This window comes from Grammomys surdaster, unplaced genomic scaffold, assembly GCF_004785775.1.
Source record: "Grammomys surdaster isolate TR1022 unplaced genomic scaffold, NIH_TR_1.0 188, whole genome shotgun sequence".
Lineage (NCBI taxonomy): Eukaryota > Metazoa > Chordata > Mammalia > Rodentia > Muridae > Grammomys > Grammomys surdaster.
This window is the reverse complement of record NW_021604633.1, coordinates 16,368,385-16,391,551: the sequence shown is the minus strand read 5'-3', so window position 1 is coordinate 16,391,551 and position 23,167 is coordinate 16,368,385. Positions and strand designations below refer to the sequence as shown.

At 36.1% G+C, this 23,167-nt stretch overlaps 1 non-coding gene across 1 annotated transcript; it reads right to left on the bottom strand.

The window, feature by feature from the left end:
* Positions 1–241: 241 nt before the first annotated feature.
* On the bottom strand, positions 242–382 carry LOC114622478. Its single transcript, XR_003711603.1, has one exon. It is a non-coding gene; the product is annotated as a small nucleolar RNA SNORA48 (small nucleolar RNA).
* Positions 383–23,167: the final 22,785 nt, after the last annotated feature.

The following is a 23,167-nucleotide window of genomic DNA, read 5'->3' as shown; positions in this document are numbered from 1 at the left end:
AGGTAGCCATGGCCTTCATGTGTCCTACACTGGAGGGTAGATCTGTGTGTCTCTTACCTGTATTCTTCTTCCCATACTAAGATTACATGGTGGTAGATAGGACTCAGTGTACCTTTGGGACAGACGGGAAACCTCTGAGCTTCTTTCTCCACCTTGATTGCCACACGTACCAAGTGGCAATGCAAAATACAGGTCTCTGTCTTCTTCCTCTTGAGTGAAGCTGCCTGGATATGATGTTATTTTATGAGTCCTAGGCATAAATCATTGGTTACTGAGCCAGGCATCAAGCTAGGATGAACAAAGGACTGCCATCTGCTCTGCCCCTGACTGATATATGAATGTCATCATCAACAAGGTGTCTCTTTGCCCATTGCCAAGTGAGTACATCATATATTTTTAAGAATCCCTCCTAAATAACCAGGAGAGTCTATACTCGTGTCTTGTTTGGTCACAACTAAATGAGAAAGCTTGGACAATTACAAGGGTAAAAGCCATTAAAGAAAATTCTGCCTCATCATTTTAATTTAGCTCAATCCTTTTAAAATATTTAGATAGCAAAGTGTTTTTGTCACCCAAAGACAGAGCCTGGCAGCAAGCCTACCTTTTAGTTAAGTTAATGGGCTCTTAGGGGATAAAAAAGAGAATTAGGGAATTTGATGGTGCTTCATGGGTCTGAGATTACTAAAAGCTATGAATGAGAGAGGGTAAGATTGCTACTTCATTTGAATTATATAGCAATTGGGTTTCCCTTTGGGGAATATTTTCACATATGTGTTTAGAAATAGCCATTTTAATAAAGAGGCTAAGCAGTTATTTGAAACACCTCACTGGCACTCAGACCTAGATTTACTTGAAATTCTATTAATTTAGGGAGTGAATGCCTACTGTGCACCAACTCAAATATGGAGCTGGAGTCACTGAGTTGAAAGACACACAAAGTTTTTGTCCACAAAGTTCTTAATATATGATGAAGAAGAATAGAAACCAATAAGCATAATGGGATGGACTTCTTGGTAAGTTGGAAATAGGACATATCTAGGGATAGTGAGTACAAGTATGGGAGCATGAGGAATCATGACAAGGTGGTACAACAGCTAAATCTAGAAGATGGGGTACATAATATTCCAGCCAAAGGAGGAGCACTCTTGATACAAAGGCAGCATATCCAAACATAGGGGTAAGGAGCTCAGCTTCTGCCTGGCTAAACTAGAATGAGGATACTAATGCTTCCTTCAGATACAGGAGAGAAGACACCATTACGTGCCAAATACACAAAACTATATAGATACCCCTACAGAATAAGGAAGATAATGGAATATAAGTACTTAAGAAAATATTTTAAATTGCATGTGTACAGATACATAGCACTGTTTCAGAAATAGCACAACATTGTGTAAACCATTTTATTTAAAAAAAAATAGTGCACCAATAAAGCATTTTAAACAGTATGTAAAGCTATGTGTACTTAACATTATAGGTAAGTCATCTGATGATAGACTATTAGAAATATTTACCAAATTCTGGCTGCTTTACTGGAGGCCAAGCTGTTCAAGGGACCCCAAGTAAGAAACTATCCACTGCACACTAACACTCCTTAAAGCCATCCCAACAGCTCCCAAGTGCTACCCCTCTCCTGATCTTCAAATTCCAGCCCACAAATTCTGCAGATGACTTTTCCTTTACTGGAGGTCATGCCATACTAGAAACCCCAGAGACCAAGCAAGTACCCAGAACTTCAGAGTTCACACAGGTACTTGAAATTCCAGAGATAACATTGGCACCCAAAACCCTAGAGTTCATGCAGGCTGCAAAAAAACCCAGTGAAGACACACTACTGGACTTAAAGACACTCTGGTCTCCAGAACCCTGGCCTCTCAGGCAAGAAGATTGGAGAGGAAACAAAAACCAAAGAGGAAAAAGATCCATCTAACAAAGATAAACTAAGAAATCACCACCTGGCCTGGAGAGATGTTTCAGAGGTTAAGAGCACTAACTGTTCTTTCAGAGATCCTGAGTTCAATTCCCAGTGACCACATGGTAGCTCACAACCATCTCTAATGGGATTTGATGCCTTCTTCTGCTGTGTCTGAAGAAAGCAACAGTGTACTCACATATATAAAATAAATAAATAGATTTTAAAAAAGAAATTATCACCTAAACTTATAATAATCTCAAACCCAGATGACTAGAAGTCAGCCTGAAAACACAATCAACAACAGCCAAGGCAGAATGGCAATAACAAAGCAAAGCTATATTACAGCAAGCCCTGGATATTCCAACACAGGTGAAATACAAGAAAATATGCTTAAATCCAATCTTATGAAGATGATAGAGAAACTTAAAGAAGAAATAAATAAGAGAAAATAAATAAACCTTTTAAAGTAATACAGGAAAATACAAAGAAGCTGGTGAAGGAAATCAATAAAACTGTTCAAGACCTGCAAGTGAAAATAGAAACAATAAAGAAAATACAAACTGAGGGAATTCTAGAGATAGAAAAATGTAAGAAAACAGGAACTACAGATGGAAACATCACCAACAGAATACATGAGGATGACGATAAAATCTTGAGCATAAAATATATGCTAGAAGAGTTTCATACCTGGATCAAAGAAAATGTTAACTTTATAAAATTTCTGACACAAAACATGCAGGGAACTTTGAAAAACCAAACTATAGGATAATAAGAACAAAAGAAGACTTCTAGCTCAAAGTCCCAGAAAAAATTTTCAACAAATCATAGAAGAAATTTTCCATTACATAAAAAAGATGCTTATAAACATAGTAGAAGCTTACAAAGCAACAAAGATTGGGACAAAATTTGAAGTCTCCTCTCCAAACACTAAATGTACAGAACAAAGAAAGGATATTAAAAGCTTCAAGGAGAAAAGAACAAGTAGCATGTAAAGGCAGATGGATTATATTTATTCCTGGTTTCTAAATAGAGACCCTAAAAGTCAGAAGAGCCTGCATAGATGTCTGGAAGACAATAAGGGACCACACATGCCAGCCCAGACTACTATACCCAGCCAAACTTTCTATCACCATGGATGGAGAAAACAATATATTCCAATAAAAACCAAATTTAGTCAATACCTATCCACAATTCCAGCCCTATAGAAGGTAATGGAAGGAAAACTCCAATCCAAGGATTTTAACTACACATAAGAACACAGAGGAAACCAATAATTTTAAACCAAAAAACTCAAAAGAAGGGAAGTGAACACACACACACACGCACATGCACACGTACACGTACACATACACATGCATGCACACACACACATACACATTCATACACACATGCATACAACCACCACCTCCAAAGCAACAGCAACAACAACATAACAGGAATTAACAATCATTGCTCATTAATATTACTCACTAGTGAGCTCAATTGCACAATTAAATGACACTGATAAAAAATGGCTGCAAAAATAGGATTTTTACTTCTGCTACATACAAGAAACATACTCCAACATCAAATATGGTTATTGTTTAAGAGTAAAGGTCTGAAAAAAAAAAGATTTTCCAAGAAAATCCAAAAGCACACTAGTATAGCCATTCTAATATCTAACAAAACAGAATGACAATGAAAATTAATCAAAAGATATGCAAAAGAACATTTCATACTCATCAAAGGAAAAACTCATCAAGATAACATCTCAATTATGAAATATATGCCCCAATTTTAAGAGCACCCACATTTGTAAGAACAAAAATTACTAAAACTTAAATCAGACAGCGAACCCCCCCACACTCTTTAGTCAGACTTCAACATTCTACTCTCACCAATGGACAAATCATCCAGACAAGCTACAAACAGAAATAATGGAACTAACAGATATATGACTTAAACAGACCTAACAGATATTCACATTTCACCCAAACATACACAAACAAATATGATTTCCTTTTAGCACCTCACAAAAATTTCTCTAAAGTTGGCCACATGCTGCATCACCACAAATCAAGTCTCAATAGATACAAGAAAGTTGAAATAATCCCCTGTATCTTATCAGACCACCATGGACTAAAGCTGAGTTTAACAAGAGAAACAACAGAAAGTCTACAAACCCATAGGAACTGAATGACTCTGTTACAATGAAAACTGGGTCAAGGCAAAAGCAGGTTTTCTATAACTCAATAAAAATTAACACAAAACATACCCAAACCTTTGAGACCCAATAAAAGCAGTGCTAAAAAAGAAAAGTTCATAGCACTAAGTGCCTTAATAAAGAAATTAGAGAGACTCCAAACTAGTGACTTAACTGCACACCCAAAAGCTTTAGAGCAAAAAGAAGCAAACACACCCAAGAGAAGTAGACATCAGAAAATAATCAAACTAGGGCCTGAAGTCAATAAAATAGAATGGACAATTGCTCAATTATGTTGATAGTGGCACTATTTGTAATAGCCAGAACCTTGAAACAATCTAGATGTCCCTCAAACAAAGAATAGATAATGTGGTACATTGACACAATAAAGAGTTATACAAATGTTAAAAACAATGACATCATAAAATTTGCAAGCAAATGGATGGAACTAGAAAAGATCATTCTGAGTGAAGTAATGCAGACTCAGAAAGACAAAACCAGTATGTCCTCACTTCTAAGTGGATGTTAGCCATAAAGTAAAGGCTAACCATACTACAATCCACAAACCTGGAGAAGCTAAATAATAAGGAACACTCAAGGGATGACACATGAATCTCCCTGGAAAGAGGAAATTGAACAGACATAGCAGGTAGATGGGGAGAAGGGTCTGAAGGTGAAGTAGGGTTGGGAACACAGACATTAGGAATGAGGGGAGGATGTAAGAAGAGAGTATTGAGAGAAACATCTGGAATCAGGATGAATCCATTTCTAGGATGAGCTAGAAACCTAGGGCAATGGAAAATCCCAAGAATCTATAAGGGCATCCCTAAGAATCTCTTCCTGTGCTCTCTGCAGAAACAATATTTAATTTTCTTCTGAAGCATCAATCATGGTTATTATATTTGTATAATTAGTATATATATGATTATATATATACTAATTATAGATATTCTTAAGAAATTATATACTATATAAAATATAGCATATTATATAATATAGTTATTAAAAAGAAGGAAACAAAACTTTTCTGACATTGTCAAGTATAGAAGGTCAACCTACTCTCTTTGTTTTCACTAAGTTTCCTGGATGAAGGCTGATGGCCAGTGTTAGAGCTTCTGAGGCACAGGCAAGACTACAGAGCATCTCTCTGTCACTTTAGCCCAAGCTGGCAAGATCCGGGGATATAGGGAGCTGGGAGGCAGTTTTGCTTAGGAATGGAATTTTTTTCAACAAGGAAAGACAAATGTATGATTGATGCATGAAATGTAGAAAATACTACTGTCCTTTAACAATTTGCTATAAATAGAGTTATGCATATCCCCAGATGGGAAACAATGTAAACAAAGTAGAGATTAATAAGGCAAATGTCCCAATTTGGAGTATTGCTGGCTAAGAGCCTTTGTTCTTCTGACACATATTCTTTACCAACACAGAGTCTATAATAACTGTGGAGAATACAGACATGGAGAGGTTTTCTACAACTAGAAAACTCCACAAAATATCCCTGTAGATGAGTTAATAAAACCTGGATTATTGGAATTTGGTCATCAACAAGATACTGAAGACTTCATGGACTATGGAAAAAATTCAAGTTTACTGAGATAAATTCTATTAAAGATCATCAGTGACATATCCAAGAATTCTGAACTCTTTCAGGGGAGGAATTGTATGAAGAAATTGAATATACTGTGTCACAGTTAAATATTTGATATCTGTTTATCACTTCTCTCGAATTTAAAAACAAAACAAAGGCAACAAAGCCCTGGACTTTAAGTAAACACTGAGGAAAATTAATGAGTTAAATATATTTATAATAAACCAGCGTAAACATTTTTATATGAAGAAAACTAATGTGACCCTTGAAAAAAGAAAGATGAAATCTCATTCTCTAATTTGTTTTTTCATTAGTTCTTAGGAAAGTATGTTATTAAAGATTTGATTGACACTTTTCTAATGAATTCTGTAAACTGTTTTATAGCCTATAGTAACTACAGAGCAGTGGGGGACATTTCAACCTTAAGGGCTTATTTTCATTCATATAGATGAACGTCAGACATATGGAGATGAATCCCAAACTAATTTAGTTGTCATATTCCTCCTATGGTCCCTTAAATAAAAACACAAATGAGTGCAGACATTTTAGAATAATACTGTGTATAAAAGTATCTTGTTTAAGGTAGTATACAATGGGTATATAGCTCAAGTTTAGATTAATGACTGGCATATATTTCATAGAAAAAGCAAATGCAGAAGCTAATATAACCCTTAGTTACTAATGAGATAAATAAAGGCCGTGGAGTTGAGTGCCAGTGTGTAGATTTTGCCCTGTGTGCTATATAGCACACTATACAGTCCCTTACCCTAATCATTCAGTTCCCCTTAAAAGAAAGAAACAAAAAAATACTTGGCACCATATATCTGTCCTCTACTGATTAATAACACATATGAAAATATAATGAGTGGAATATTTGTCTAATACTTGGCTTTAGTATCACTCATGGGCAAAAGCACACAGGGAACAATTGTCAGATTATCCTTTGTTTGATACTTATGCCAACTGAGGTGATGAATACCTTGTTAACTAGTCAGTAATAAATTGTTATAAAAACATCAACTCATTTCTTAATTGAGAAGTACTGTGTGGAATCTAAGTAGGAAATAGGTGCCAATAAATGTTATTTAAAAAAGTCACTAGTCTTTTAATTATTAAATTATATGTGAAACAGTAAAATAAATTTGAGAGTACAATTAAGACTCATTTTCTGGGCAACAAAGACAATGTCTTAATTTGATTATTTTACAAGCTGCACTTTTGTGAGACCCTTTTACTAGCTGATTAGTTTGTTACATAGGATTTCCTCACGAAATGTCAGGCATACTTATGCCTACTGGGTTTCCTCTATGCTTCTACATTCAGTGAGTCTCTTGGCCTTTCTTGGTCCTCTAACTACAAAAAAAAAAAAAAAAAAAAAATCAATGTAGCAGCCCTGGTCTCAATCTGTGGACAACCCATTTAAATATTTTTACAAAAAAAAAAAAAAGCCATCAGATGTGTGCCAGTAAACTTAACATCTCTAACCATAACTTTGAGATCAAAGTCATATATCTAACTATGCTTGCACACTTAGTAAAGATATCAAATAAAAATGTCTTAAAATAAATTTCCAGTTTCTAGCTTAGCACTAAATATATGCTCATTTATCTCATCTCACCTCGATGATACCTCTATTCTTCCTGTTCTATGGACCAAATAAGTTGAAATCATCCATGGTTATCTCATAATCCACTCAAAACATGTTTACTCAGTGCCAACTAATATACTTTAAAATCTTCCTGGCTCAGTTGTATCCCCTGCACAGATAACTTTACGATCCACTCTCATTTCTAATTATTGCTACCACTATACCTTTTTAATTGCAGTGGGCATTAAAATAAACCCTGCTTTTCCCTTGCCTCCTGCATACCCTGTTTTCTCTTTTAAGCATGTCAGTAAGAGTATTTTTGAAATGTCTTTATTATTATTTTTATTTTTGAGATTAACTTAATTAAATAACTTCCATTCTTGTCATCTAAACTCTCCCATATTTCCTTCTACCCATATAATGTTACTTTAATGCATATGTATTTTACTTATATTTTACATGGATGAGGATTTTGCCTTCATAGATGTATGTGTGCAATGGACATCAAGTGTCTTCACTGGAAGAATGTGGTAGATGTGCCCAGAACTAGAGTAAGAGTGTTCAGTCATTTCTTCAGCCTCATGAATATTTCTTTTGAATATGAGTGCCCTCCTAATATTTCTCTAGTTCCAGAAGTTCCTGCTTTAAACCCAATGTCAAGCTCTTCAATGGCTTAAGGGTTGTGAAATTTTTTCTGCTATATTGACATTATCTCATCTTTTTCTAATTTCTAACATTCTATCTGTCCATCCATATCTGTCTGTCAGTCTGCCATCTGTCTAATCTATATCTAGTCACAATGATTTCCAAGTTATTCTTCAAACACATCAGCCATGAATTAGTCCAATTTGTTAGCTCTTCACCCTGCTTCATCACTCTACAATCCTCTTATTAGCCGATTGCTAATTCCCTTAATGCCTGCACATCTTTGTTCAAAGTTCCTTTCAGATTTGCTTCCCTAATTATTCTGTTTCCATTTGTTTGCAGATACATCTCCAACCGAGAATTGTGTGTTCCCACAAACTTGCTTTATGTTCAACCATGGTACTTATTGTACTTATTTATTTTATGACTTGTCTATATGCTTCAATAAATGCATGTGAAAGCCAGGTGGTGTCACATGCTTTTAATCCCAGCACTTAGAAGGCAAAGTCTGGTGGATCTCTGTGAGTTCGAGGTCAGAGGCCAGTCTAGTCTATAGAACTAGTTCCGGGATAGTCAGGGCTGCACAGAGAAACACTGTACCAAAAAAAGAATAATTAATTAAATTTAATTTAAAAACAAATAAGTAAATAAAAGCAAGTGCTACTGATCTATTTTTATAAACAACTATAACCTTAGCACTTAGAACTAAGCCAAGCACACAGTGAGTACTCACTATCCCTATCTGACCTTACATTTGATATCTTCCCCCTATTAAATTAAAAGCATAAAAATAAAATAGTTTTTGAAGACCAAATACCAGAATGCCAGCTGGAGAGACTGTGTTTTGAAGCTCATCTGAGCTTGTTTAATTTTAAAATCTCTTGAGTTTCACCCACCACTGATTAAAGTTAATAAAGAACTAAAAAGCACTACCAGTTAATTTAGTGGCATTATTCATTTATGCATAGTCTCTTTTGCTTTATTAAATGCTAAAAAAGATTTAAAAATATGAAATAAATGAACAAGGCAAGCTAACATTTGTTTCTTATAGTGGCCAGTATCTATATCAAGGCCTAGTAAAGGCATGAAATGTGTCTTCTACTCTGTTTGAGCATATTTTTAAATTTTTATATTTCAGTAAATTATGAAAACCAAACAAAATTTTGTGTTTTTCAGTTACTAACATTTATTCTTGAAATCTCAAATACACTACTTTTTAACAAAGCCAATACATATACTTTCCTCACACATTTTATAATCAGCCCAGGTCAACCGTAAGTAAAGTCCTACTGAATAAAAATGTGAGTCGTTATTAATTCAAGCAATTTTAAAAGCACTGGGTTAATGTGGAAATGGAGACTTTTTAAATGAGAAAAATGAAAAACAAATTCTGCTACCTCTCGTCTTCACACCCTAAATAATGTGCAGCTAGGCTGTAAGTAGCAGCTATACTCCAGAGATTCTCAAGTCCCTCTATCTCTCTTTGAATCTCCCTTGAGCTTTGAGGCAACACTGTTATGTATCACTCTGCATCTCCACAGTCTATCAATCAGGTCGATGATCCCATAAGATTAGTAACAGCTGAAAGATTCCTGTCAACTAATGATGTTTTAGCTGTTTAACAATGACTTACTCCTGTGTTTCTGGGGAAACTAATAAGAACTGTAGAGGAATTTTAGTCCAGCAACATGGCTACTCAGGTAAAAGATTTTCTAGGTATATGTGATCTGGCTGGAATGCAGGCATGTGCTGAATTACAGTATGATATGGCTAAAACACAGATACACCCTTAGAACACATCTTTAATCCCAAACAATGAAAGTAACGTTAGTTTATAGAAGGGGCCAGCATATTTGAAAGTGACATCTAATTGGAGGCCCATTCAGTGAGTAGAATTCAGTTAGATCTTTTCAGTCAGTTACGTTCAGTGCAGTGGAGTTGAATCAGTCAGTTGGTAGTCAGTACTGGGAGTGCAGTGCAGTGAAGTTGAGTTTCTTCATGAGTTTATGCAGTTCAGTTGAAGCCAGACAAAAACAAGGAACCAAAAGATTAGAACAAATTTTCTGAATTAAGTTTAAAGCCAAGCAGAGCAATTCAGTGAAAAACTGAGAGAAGTCAGATTGAATCAGTCAGCTTGGAGAGAAGTTTGAGCCAGAACAACTGAGTTGAACCAGCCAGCTAGAATTTGGAAAGAACTAAAAAGGGTCAGCTTATTCAGTAATTACATTACAGAGGACCATTACATCAGGCAAATAAAAGTTACATTTACAGTGAATAAGCTTTAGCATCCTGTTGTACAAAAGCATAACATAACACAACATATAATACTTAAACATTAACACTGATAACAATGACAAGGTTACTTTGCTTATGAATTTGATATATATCAATATTATACATGAATTTAATATATATACATAGATATATTACATAATATACATATTATACAGACTTTATGCAATTACTACATATGCATATATGCATAGATGTACACAAACACACATACATTACAGAGATATGTTACAGGGTACAATACTTCTATTTATAAAAAGTTTACTGTAAAGTAATGGTATGATAAACATGTACCCTATAGGTTTGTGTAAATACTCAGCCACACATTTTTCAAGCCATTTCTCCATTGTTAAGTGTCTTGGTACTTTATATGAAACTGCCTAGGCCAGACATGATTTGACCCACACTTACCCAACACATGTGTCTTCATGACACTTTCAAACTTCCAAACCTAGTTCTCTGGTCAAGCTTTTACAATTATTCGTGTACCAGTATTCACATAGTTATTCAAACCATACAATTTCAGTTTCTTTTCACTTCTGTTTTTATCACACATTAATTCTTCAATAATGTATATATAACTTCTTATACAAAAATAAATGTTGATGAGATTGCCTCAGTAACTTCCATAACTTCCCTCTGCTTTGGCTCTCCAAGACATGAACTAATTTCTCTGCATAATATCCCTGAAATTCCTTTTGATGTACATTGGTTGAATTCTGATGACTAAGTCCAGGACTCAGGATAAAGTAGCATCATTTTCCCTAGGGGGACCCCCTTAGCATGGTCTTTTCCAAACTCAGTGGCCGTACCTCCTACTCAGTTCTTCTTTGGCCATGTTTTTGGAGCCCTGTTGGTTTGTCCACTTGCTGCTGCAGCTGTAAGCCCATTGCTCTGAAGTGGCCTCATGTGTTCCTCTTCTGTTCACAACTCTCCCTTCAGTCACAGAGAATCTTTGCCCTTTGAGTTCTTTCTGGTGGAATTTTTACTTGTCACAGTCTAGTAGAGCATACTCTGGTGACTTCATTAAAAAAATAATCCCCACCTTCTTCCATGTTTCCTTGTAGTTATTCTCTAACCTTGTCTTGATTTATTTATCTTCGTGGAATTGTTGACTAACTCACATATCAACCTCTCTTTTGTCAGTTTCTGCAAAAAGACATGAGCTTCATGAGTATAGTGACCATGAGCTTGTATCTCATCATCGTTGTACCCTACTCATACAGAATGCACTTGTAAATGCTAACCTCCATAATTTTGTGTTCCTGAGATGGAGGGAGAGCGTATCCTGAATTTTTTTTTTAAAAAAAAAAATTCATGTAGGACAGAAACTATTTCAAATTCCATATTTTCACTTAAGCTTGCTCTAAATCCTTACGGTGTTCCTGAAAATGTAAGACCCATGTCAGCATTTTGAACTGTTTCTATATCATAAATCTGCAATGTTCTCTTGCTTTCAGCAAGTTTACAGGTAAATTTCCTACTCCACGCAGGGTGCCTTGTTTAAAGTATTGAGAGCAAAGCCAGGAGAAGCTGTCCCCTAAATTGGCAGCTCAGTCTTTTCTGTGGATAAAATGTTCCCTCTATATTTCTCTATGACCAGGTACACAGAGACATTGACTCATGCTCTTTTCCCTTGCCAATAACTCCCTTCATTTCCAGGTATAGTAGCAGAGGTGAATCCATTTTTCAGGCCTGAAACCTTTCATGGCATGAATCTCAGAGGCTGCAAGAAAGGAAATCTATCCTATTATTCAATAAGTATCACACAGCAGTGATATGAGCATAACTGAGCAAAACCTAAAGCATGTTCCTGCCCTGACAAGGTCATTTTGTAACTCCTGTTCTCATGGTGAAGACATATCAACAATGCGGCAGCTCTGCAAAATGAGGGTTAAGGCACGAATCAAAGCCCAATCATGTCCAAGGATGGGATGAAACTAATACCAGAAAGATAAATGGGAAAAATCAGGAGGCAGGGGCAGGTCACAGAAAAAAGAGCACATAGTTCCGTAAGTGGGGTAAAGAGGTAGGGAAATACGAGAAGATTTCATTCTGACAAGAGATGGGGAAGAGGTTAGTGAAAGACCAGAGTGGGAACCTAACTAGAGAATAAGCACAACATGCATTCTAAACTGATGGAAGGAAGCTTGTGTCTTTGAAAACAGAAATAGCACTGAGCATTATAAATAATTCTACCTTTCAGAAAGATATTCAGACTCCAATGTAAACAGTATGTTACAAGAGCTCAAAACTTGAGTGAGAAACATTTTTTTTATTACTTTCCACAAGGTCTCACCATGTTTCTCAGGCTGACCTTGGGTCTAAGATCCTGCCACTCTAACTTTTCAAGCAACTGAGATTAGAGAAGGATCACTTTGAGGACAGTTTTAGTTTTAGAATTCAGGTGAGATATGTTGCTGGCATACGTAATAATCTATTTCTCAAACCTTGGGTTGTGATCTCCTATGTGGTCACCTGACTAGGTGTGTTTGAAGATAGTGGGCAAAGAACGGTTTCTGTGTATACAATAAAGGATAATTCAAAATAAAATTGCTGTGCCAGTTAGCATTGTCATTATTCTGATCTTGTTCAGGCAACCATGCTGTTTCACGAATTTATTCTCCCTGTCATCTTCAGTGGACACTATCTAGCAGCAAGTGTCATGATTATTTGACCCTTATGATATTTTCACCTCCTCTTTTGTAATTATCCCTGATCCTTGGTTATAGAAGCTGCATTTTGTAGATTTGTCAATCGGTGCCAAGTATCACCTGATCGATCACTTATTCTCTGACTAGTTGTGGATCTCTGTAAGAGATCTGTTGTGAAAAGAAGCTTCTCAGATAGAGGGTGAGTATATAAGAACACCTATGTAGAATATAGTTAAAAATTATATTAATTTAGGGAAATGGTAGTAGCAAATTATCCTCTAAGATCTAAATCTCTCTGGCATCAATTGGTTAGGTGTACAGTACCAGGCATGAATTGAGTGGGCCATAAATCCAATTAAACAGATGTCACTTACTCCCAATATAAAAGTGCCACGATTATACCATTTAGGATATGTTGACAGCCTGGTCTTTGTTGTGGTACATAGGATTCATATCTGGTCACAATGACAACACTAGTTGACTTGTTGATGTGGAATTTGTTCCACAAATTCTCAGCTCAAGATGAAGAGTTAAAGTTGGTAAATAGCTTCTGAGGAAGGGAGAATCAATTTCTTCTATGGAGAAGCACTTGCATAGTTTTTCCAATCCCAAGTGGTCAGCTCTGGACATCTCTACATAGGAGCAACATATACCTTAGAGTATAATAATCAGTGCACTGTATCTTTAGAAATGATTGTGGAAGAATGCTTTATTTTAAGAATTGCTATTTAAATTTATTGACTTGAATTTCATTTAAAAATCATTTTACTTGAGTGTAAAGCAGAGTTTCCAACACTTTATGAATTATATATAAACATGCATGTGCCACTTTTACTACATAGTTATAGAAAGCAGCATTCTCAGCAGTGATAATTATAAAATCAAAGCACTGAACAACTCAGAGGAAATACTAAAGATTCTATACATCTTGCCTTATCAAATGTTCATCTAAGACTCAGGTCCTTCACTTAAAAACAAGGTATGTGAATTTGCTTTGTCTTCAATAGATAGTAAAAGTACATGTATATAAACCATTGTAAAATAAATTTTCTTAGGGTTATTATTGTATATCTATTCCACACCCTATAATGAATTAGTTACTAATGATAAGATCTGGAGATTTCAAGTGAGATATCAAAGGACAGGGAGAAGTCCCAGTTGGTTTCTAAGTTAATATTAGTTTTAAATAACCAAAAATAATAATCCTGACCCCAAAAATTGTTCTTTAAGGAATATACTTCACCTATTTTTAGTTCATGATCCATGTTTTTCTGTCCCCCAGCACAGTAGGTAAGGACTCATAAACTTCAAGACTATACAAGCTACTCTATTCAGCCTCAGCCAAACTGCCAATTACATTTTATAAACTGCTTCTCATTCATCTATTATTGATATTACACAAAGATCTGAAGTTTTGATGCTGAAAACGATGGGCAAGATCTTCTTGTTTGTAACAAACCTCTCAGGCACCTACAGGCATCCTTTGAAATTGAACCTGCATAAAGGAACACAGACCAGCTGCCTTGTCAGCCTCTCCGTAGTATAGATTTCAAGACACAGCACATGATAGCATTTCACACTTGATTTTTTCTTCTCCTTTGCTTTCTCTGATGATATGGATCTTAAAAATACCGTGGATGGAGAAAAAGGAAATAGGCTCCCATGGAGAAAAGACTAAAAGGTGTCAGCTCTCTTCCCTCAAACATGAGAGCACAGCAGGGAATTATTCTTTTTCTATATCCTGTAGCTTGCCAGGCAACTACATTATATTTGATGGATACATTTTGGACTCATTATTTCCTCTTTGGAACACTGGACATTTTACTCATTTTGAAGGACTCACAATGGGCAAAGGTTAGAAAAGAGGGAGAGTATTAGTAGCTGACTGTTCCATTTAGAGCACAGGAAGGTCAGAGGGTCTAACGGTAGAGGGGCCGTCATGCTGGGTCCACTACTCAGGGAGATCTGACCAAACTCAACTATCCAACTATCAGAACTTAGCTTTCAAATGAGTTTTATTCACACAGAAGTGATTATGAATTTCTAAATAATAATGCATATTATTTATCTTCAACAGCAAAAATGGCAAGTGGGAAAGAAAGCCACATAGTTGTGGAATATGTGATCCCTGGACTGAGAAGACTCAACTCGACTACCAACAGTGAAAATGCATGGGGTAGCCACACCCATACCCACACACCCACCCACACACCTAACGCCCCCCACACATTCACACACACCACACACACCACACACACCACACATACACACACACATACACACAAACACACACATACCACATACCACACATACACACACATACACACAAACACACACACACATCCACCCCCACACACACACACACATACACACACCACACACACCACACATACACACAAACACACACACACACATCCACACCCCACATACACACATACACACCACACATACACACACACCACACATACACACACACATATACACACACACACCACACACACCACACACACACACACACACACACACACACACACACACACAACCATGCAAACACAGGAGTTGGATTTTGGAGGTTTATTAAAAATGTGTATAGAAGTCAATTTTAAAATTATTACAACACAGAATCACTGAATCCTAGCAATATTCTTTTTGAAATTTCTGATTTTTCACATACTCCATTTGTAGAGGGCATCTATGTACTAGAGTTTCCACATAATTAATTTCCAGGTTGTGGAAGACAGAGTAAAGAATTCTAAATGATGGCTCATGTCTACCACCCCAGAATTCAGGAGGCTTGGTTAAGGGGGATGCTATAATATCCAGACCAATCTGGACCCCACAACGAGACTCTGTCTCAAAAGTTTAAATAAGCAATCTTTTAGAACATGGTCATTGTACTCATGAAGTCATTGCCGATATGGTTACCTGCACAAGATTAAGCTATCAAAATCAGTCAACATGAAGGATAGAAAGAAGTATGCTGGAAAGTCCAAGAGGTGGTGAAGGGGGAGCTGAGACAACATGTGAAAAAGATGCATCATATTTACAGGTATGAAATGATCAAAGAATAAACAAAAGGTATTTTGAAATACAAATAAATAGATAAATAAACAATCTGAAGATTAATTCTCTTACATTTGGTGTAAGCAGAAGACATTACCTTATAAGGAGATTGTGTTTTAGATATAGGACTCCCTCGAGTTTTCTAGATGAGAAACTTTAAAATAGGGATAGAAAAAGAGGTCTAAATTTTCATTCTGCCTCCTCATTCTAGGTCATGTAAAATTGTATGAATCTGAATCTTAAAAATTTGTCTGTTCTTACATGTTAGTGTCTAACTTGAAGCACATATTATTTTTCAAGACTGAAAACTCACCCTCTAGGCTTTCCTGATGTATACTTACATATATTTGTGTGGCAAATACATATAGCAATCTCTAATTTTACACTATTGTTTCTCCATAGACTTAGAGCTAGTTCCCACAAAACCTTCTATCCATCTTATTATAGAATTAAAAAATATACAAACCAAAAGCAAAATATGAAAAGCATAAAATCCACCTATGGATTTCTGTTAAGGTCTCTGTTTTCTGCAAACAGAAGCTTTTCTGATGAGGGATGGAAGCTACACCTATCTGTGGGTGGAAGAACAGATTTAGATTGTAATTAGGAATTATCTGGGTCTTGAAAAGTGGCCATGGTTCATTCTCTCTTAAGATCTGTGGGACTTGATTATTTCTATGTGTTGTCTATGTATGTTATAATATCAGGTGTTGTGTTAAATATTTAATCATAGTTGTGGTTTCATCCTAGCCTTTGATCATTCAATTCCCAGATAAAAGACACAAAGCCTTTATATTTATGATAAGCCTTTATAACACTAAAGCTGGGCAGATATCTACCTTCTATGCTTTTATGTTTACTGCCCTGCCAATTGCCCCGCAATACTACCTGACATGCTCTGTCTAGGCCATTCTTACTTCAACTGACCAACTCTCAAGGCCATGTTTTCAAGATTCCTACCCCATGGCATCTTCTCTCCCTATCTCCTTCTTTTCATCTCTCATGGTTGAGCCTCAGACTCCAAGCCTGAGGATGAAACCTTACTTGCCTCTCTTCTGCCCAGCTATAAGCTGTCAGCATCATTATTCAAACTATAGTCTTAAATTAAGAAGCAAAGTCATATAGCATCACTTGGTGTACATGTGAATACTCTCATCCCTAGGGGCAACCAGGCCTTGGGGGCCAGTATTTAGCCTTATAATACATAGCAACCTACCAAACCTCAACAAGTAAGCATGAATTCTCTCTTGTTTTAGTGGGCCTTAAATCCAATCAAACAACAGCTGGCTACTACCAACATGTGAATGTCACTTACTGCACACTTACAGAGAGCTTGTTATGCTGATTATTGTTGTAGTTCACAGGTATGGCATCTAGGAAGGACTAATAATTGTTTCTCTGCCTAGGCAGCTCTGAATAGCATTTTCAGCTCCTGTGGAAATGAGATAGACCACAGGAAGTAATGCTTCAGGTTAGACCCAGGTAGAACAATGTCCAAATAAGTAGTGTCTTTAATGATAGAAGCTTATCTTCAACCTCTGAGGAAATCAAGGGCAAGAGCAATAGAGTCTATTGTTTGGTGAGTCACTTAGAACAACTCTGACTAGCCTTCTGAAAGGAGGTTTCTCCTGTCTGATATTGAGTGTTTTCTTAGTCTGTGGGTCTTGTCATCTGTGCTATGTGGGCAGAGGGAGTCAGGGGGAGTTATCAGACCAACTAGCAAAACTTTTCTTTAAGTATGTTTGTGTGTGTTTGTGGTTTGTGTGTGTGTACCCTTATACATATTGTGTTTAATTTTACATAAATGTAAAATGATAAAAATTTCTTGAGATGTTAGCAAATAACCTTGGTGTTATTTGTATTCCCTTCCTCCTTCCCCTTCTGTGTTAACCGCTTTCCTCTTTCCACAGTTGAAGCCTCTCCTATTATTTATTTTCCACTTCTTTTCACCTAAATCCTGTTATTCCCCAAGCAACTCTCTCCCACTCTTCTACAAAGGTCTCTCATATTTTGAAAGTCACTGTGCCTTGCTTAAGGCCTGGTAGGAGAGACGATTCCAGATATGGTTTGTTCTCAAGGTTCATTCACTGCAGTGACAAGCATCAGTCCATTACACAGGCATGTGGTACTTTAGAAGCAAGTGACAAAGGGGCTTTTAGGCAAAGCTCGAGATCAGTCTGTTGGCTTGGCATGTTTCTGACTGCAGACCTGGCTACGGGCTGCGGGCTGTGGGCTGAGGCTCCTTCCTCTGGTTCTTTGATATCAGCGAGAGTAGCAAGCTCAGTAGTCAGGCTGGTTGGAGAGCACACAAACTAGAGTTATCTAAAAGGAGGGAACCTAAATTGAGAAAATGCCTCCCTAAAGATTCAGTTGTAAGGCATTATCTCAATTAGTGACTGGGGGAGGACCTTGCCCATTGTAGGTAGCACCATTCCTTGTTTGGTGGTCCTGGGTTTTATGGGAAACCAGGCTGAGCAAGCCATGAGGAACAAGCCAGTAAGCAGGACTCCCTCCACCCCCATGGCCTCTGAAACAGTCACTGTCTCCAGGTTCCTGCTCCGTTTGAGTTCCTGTCTTGACTTCCTTTGATGATGAACAGCAAGATGTATAAGTGTATAAGGTGAATAAACCCTTTCCTCCTCAATTAGGTTTTTGTCAGGGTGTTTCATCACAGCAATAGAAACCCTAAGATAATTGGCAAATACTCTCTCCCATTTTATGGGCTTTTTCTTCACTCAGTCAATTAGTTTTGGTTCTTTGTTTTTTGGTTTTCCGTTTTCAGTTAGTTTGGAGTTTTGAGTTTTTGTTTTTCTTTCTTTCTTTCTTTCTTTCTTTCTTTCTTTCTTTCTTTCTTTCTTTCTTTCTTTCTTTCTCTTTTTTTCTCCTGGTTTCTGGGTTTTGTTTGTTTGTTTGTTTGGTTGGTTGGTTGGTTGGTTGGTTTTGTTTTGTTTTGTTGTAAAGAGACTTTTTAGCTTTACAAGGTCCACTTGTCAATTGTTGGTCTTAATTTCTTGGCAAATTGAGTTCTTTACAGAAAGTCCTTTCCTACACCTATACTATCTAAGGCGCTGCCTATGTTTTCTTATAGCATTTCTGGTGTTTCAGGTTTCAAACTGTGGTATTTGATATAGCTGGATTTAATTTCTATGCAAGGTGGTAGAGAGAAGCCTAATTTCATTTTTCTACTTGTGAACATCTTGTTTTCTCAGAATGATTTACGGAAGAAATTATCTTTTTTCCCTTTTTTTTAAGTTCTGGCTTTTTGTCATATATTAGGTAACTATAGTAATGAATACGCTTGTTTGAATCTTATATTTTAGTCCACTGGTCTACACACCTGTTTTTGTGCCAGTACCATATTGCTTTTATTACTATAGCTCTGTAATATATCTTGAAGTCTGGAAAAGCAATCCCTCTGACAGTCTTCATTTTGCTTAGGATTGCTTTGGTTATCTAGGGTCTTTATACTTTCATGATACGTTTCAATGTTTTTTTTTCCTGTTTTCCTATTTTGATTGGTATTGCATGGAATCTGTAAATTGCATTGGGTAGAATGGTCTTTTTCAGACTACTAATTCTGCCTCTTCATGAATGCAGGGTGCCTGTCCATTTTCTAATTTCTTTCTTGATCTCTTGCTTCAAAATTTGAAATCTTCATTGTAGAGGTAGCTTATATCCTTATGCAGGTTAGATTTCCAAGTTACCTTACTTTCTTTAATACTATCATAAATAGGAGTAAAGCATGTTCATTGGTGGTGTACAGAAAATTAAACTTTTACTCTGCCATTTTGCTGAAATTATCAATCATTTCCAGAAGTTTTCTGCTGGAATTGTGGGGATGTCTGATGGATTTAATATCACATCATCTGGAAATAGGGACAATTTTGACCCTTTTCCTCTTTGCATCCCTTTACTTTACTTCTCTTCCAGCTAGTGCTTCCAACATATATTGGAAAGAGTTAGAGACAGAGGACAGCCATGTCTCATTCCTAACTTTAATAGAATTACGTCAAGATTTTTTTCTCTAAGTTAATGATGACTGTGAACTTGTTATACATATATTTAATTATGCTGAGGATGTTCCCTCCAGTCCTACTCTTTCTAGACTTTTATAATGAAAACACGTTAGATTTTGTCAAAGGCCTTTTCTTTGTCCATTAGTATGTTCATGTGATTTATTTTGTCTAAGTCCATTTTATCATTTATATATAATATTTATTAACTAATGATGCGTTGAACCAACCCAATGTTTCTTTGATAAGACCAGTTTTTATCATAGTGAATGATCTTTCTGATTTGCTGTTGTTTTATTAAGGATTTCTCATCTGTGTTCATTAAGGATATTTGTAAGCTTTGCTTGTTGATGTTGTTATTCTGCCTTTCCATGGTTTGCATATTAGAGAAGAAGGGATGAGGACTTCATAGAATGAGTTTAGGAGTGATTATTTTGTTTCTATTTTATTATTAATCATTTTAATTGTTTGCATTTCAAATGATATCCCCCTTCTCAGTTACCCCTCCACAACTTCCTCATCTCATCACCCCTCTACCCCTTCCCCTTTGCCTCTACAAGGGTGCTCTTGACCCATTCACCCACTCCAGCTTCACCACTCTATCACCACCACCCCCATGCTATGGAATCAAACCTCGATCCCCTCCCACTGATGTTAGATAAGGCCATCCTCTGCTATATATGTATATAGTACCATGGCTCTCCCCATGTGTACTCTTTTGTTGTTGGTTTAGTCCCTGGGAACTATGGGTGGTCGAGTTAGTTGATATTGTTCTTCTTATGGGGTTCCAATTACCTTCAGCTTCTTCAGTCCTTCCCCAAGCTCTTCATTTGGGGTCCCCAGACTCAGTCCAATGGTTGACTGTGAGTATCTGCATCTGTATTGGTCAGGTGCTGGTAGAACCTATCAGAGAACATCCATATCAGGCTCCTGTCAGCAAGTGCTTTTTAGCATCAGCAACAATGTGGGAATTTGATGTCTGCAGATGGGATGGATCTCTAGGTAGAGAGGTCTCTGGATGCCCTTTCCTTCAGTCTCTGTTCCATTGGTTGTAGTTAGGTTTTGAATATCAGGTAGAATTTTGACATGGATTCATTTTGGGCCTGAATATATTTATTCAGAAAGCTTTTATTAGTGTTTCAATCTTCTCCATTCTGATGGATTTGCTTAGGTTCTTGGCCTCATCTTGATTTATATTTGGTAGTTTGGATGTTTCAAAGAATTCTTCCTTTGTGTTTTGTTTGTTTGTTTGTTTAACTTTCCAGTTCAATAGAGTACAATATTTTTTAAATAGTAAATTCAACATCACAGGTTTTTTTCTTAAGATTTATTTATTTGTTTTACTTATATGAGTATACTATAGCTGTCTTCAGAAACACCAGTAGAGGGCATTGGATCCCATTACAGATTGTTGTAAGCCACCATGTGGTTGCTGTGAATTAAAATTAGGACCTCTGGAAGAGCTGTCAGTGCTCTTAACTGCTGAATCATCTCTCCAGCTCCAATTACAAGTTTTGAAACTATTCCCTTATAATATTCTGTATTCATGTGCTGTCTGTTTTGTTTGTCTGCTAATTTCAGATCTATTAATTTGGTTCATCTTTTCTTTTCAGTTAGTTGGGCAACAGATCAATCTTATTTATCTTCTCAAAGAACCAGTTACTGGATTCATGGATTCTATGTAGTATGTTTTCTGTTTCAATTTCATTAATATCCGCTTTGATATACATTATATCTTGCTGTCTACTGCATTTGTGTTTGATTTTTTTCTTGCTTTTAAAAATTCTTGAGTTTCATCATTAAGTAATTTATTTGTGATTTTTCATATTTTTTAATGTGGGTACTTAGAATTCCCCTCTTAGAAAGCTGAGAAATACAGGGGAAGTAAGCCAGTAAGTAACAACCCTCCATGGCCTCTCCATCAACTTCTGCTTCCTGACCTGCTTGAGTCCAGTCAAGACTTTTTTTTGTGATGATCATCAATGTGGAATTATAAGCTGAATAAACCCTTTCCTCCCCAAATAGCATTTTGATCAAGATGTTTGTGTAGGAATAGAAACCCTAAGACAATTATTATTCAGTTACAAGTTATTGAGTCTCCTCGAGTTTGTACTTGTACTAGTGTTCTGTTTGCTCTTTATTTTAGGTATTATTGCATTATGATCAGATAAGATTCATAGATTGTTTTCTGGTTTTTGTAAGTTTTCAGGGATGTTTATTTTAAAGATGCTTCTACTTGTAACTGAGAAGCATGTATATGTTTTGGTTGTTTAGGTAAAATATTCTCTATATATCTCTTAGGTCCATTTGATATAAGATGCCATTTAATTCTGAGGTTTTTTCAATTTCTCTTTGTTCAGATGACCTATCTCTTTGAGAAAGTGATGTGTTAAAATCACCTACTATTATTGCATTTGTCTCAATCTATATCTTTAACTCCATTAGTTAAAATAGGGAATAGTGCATAAATGTTTAATATTGTAGTATTTTCTTTATTTATTCATCCCTTGATTATATTGAAGTATCTTTCTCTTTTCTGAATCATTTTAGCTTGAAGTCTATTTTATTACATGTCAAGGTGCCAATACCAATTTTGTTCCTGATCCCTTTTGCTAGAATACTTTTATCCATCCTTTCACTTCAAGAAGAGTATTTATAAGCAAAGATGAGTTTCTTCTAGGCATAATAATGGATTTTGTTTCTTAATGCATTCAGCTAACCTATGTCTTTTAGCTGAAGAATTGAACCCACTAAGGTTTGGAGTTACTATTAAAATTTACATAGATACAATAATTTTGTTGTTGTTTGGCTTGTTTGTATTATTTGTCCTCTGCATTTTAAATTATATCTTTGACTATTTTCTTTAAGAGTGTTTTGCTTGTGCATATTCCTCTCTTTATTTTGGAGTATTGTGTCCAGCATTCTGACTAAAGTTACTTGTAGAGTATGAATTTTTTAGGCTATTTGTATTATAGAAAGTTTTTCTTTCTTCAATTATGGCAGATAGTTTTGCTGGGTATAGTAGTGTAGGTTTGTCAGTGTAGTCTTTTAGAAATCAGAATGTATTGTTCCAGAATCCTCTGAAGTTCAGTTTCCACTTAGAAGTCTGGTGCTATTCTAATGAGTTTCTCTTTATATATAACCTGTACTTTTTCTTCTGAACCTTTCAATATTTCCTCTTTGTTCTGCTTATCTAGTCTTTTAGCTATTGTTTATTTTGT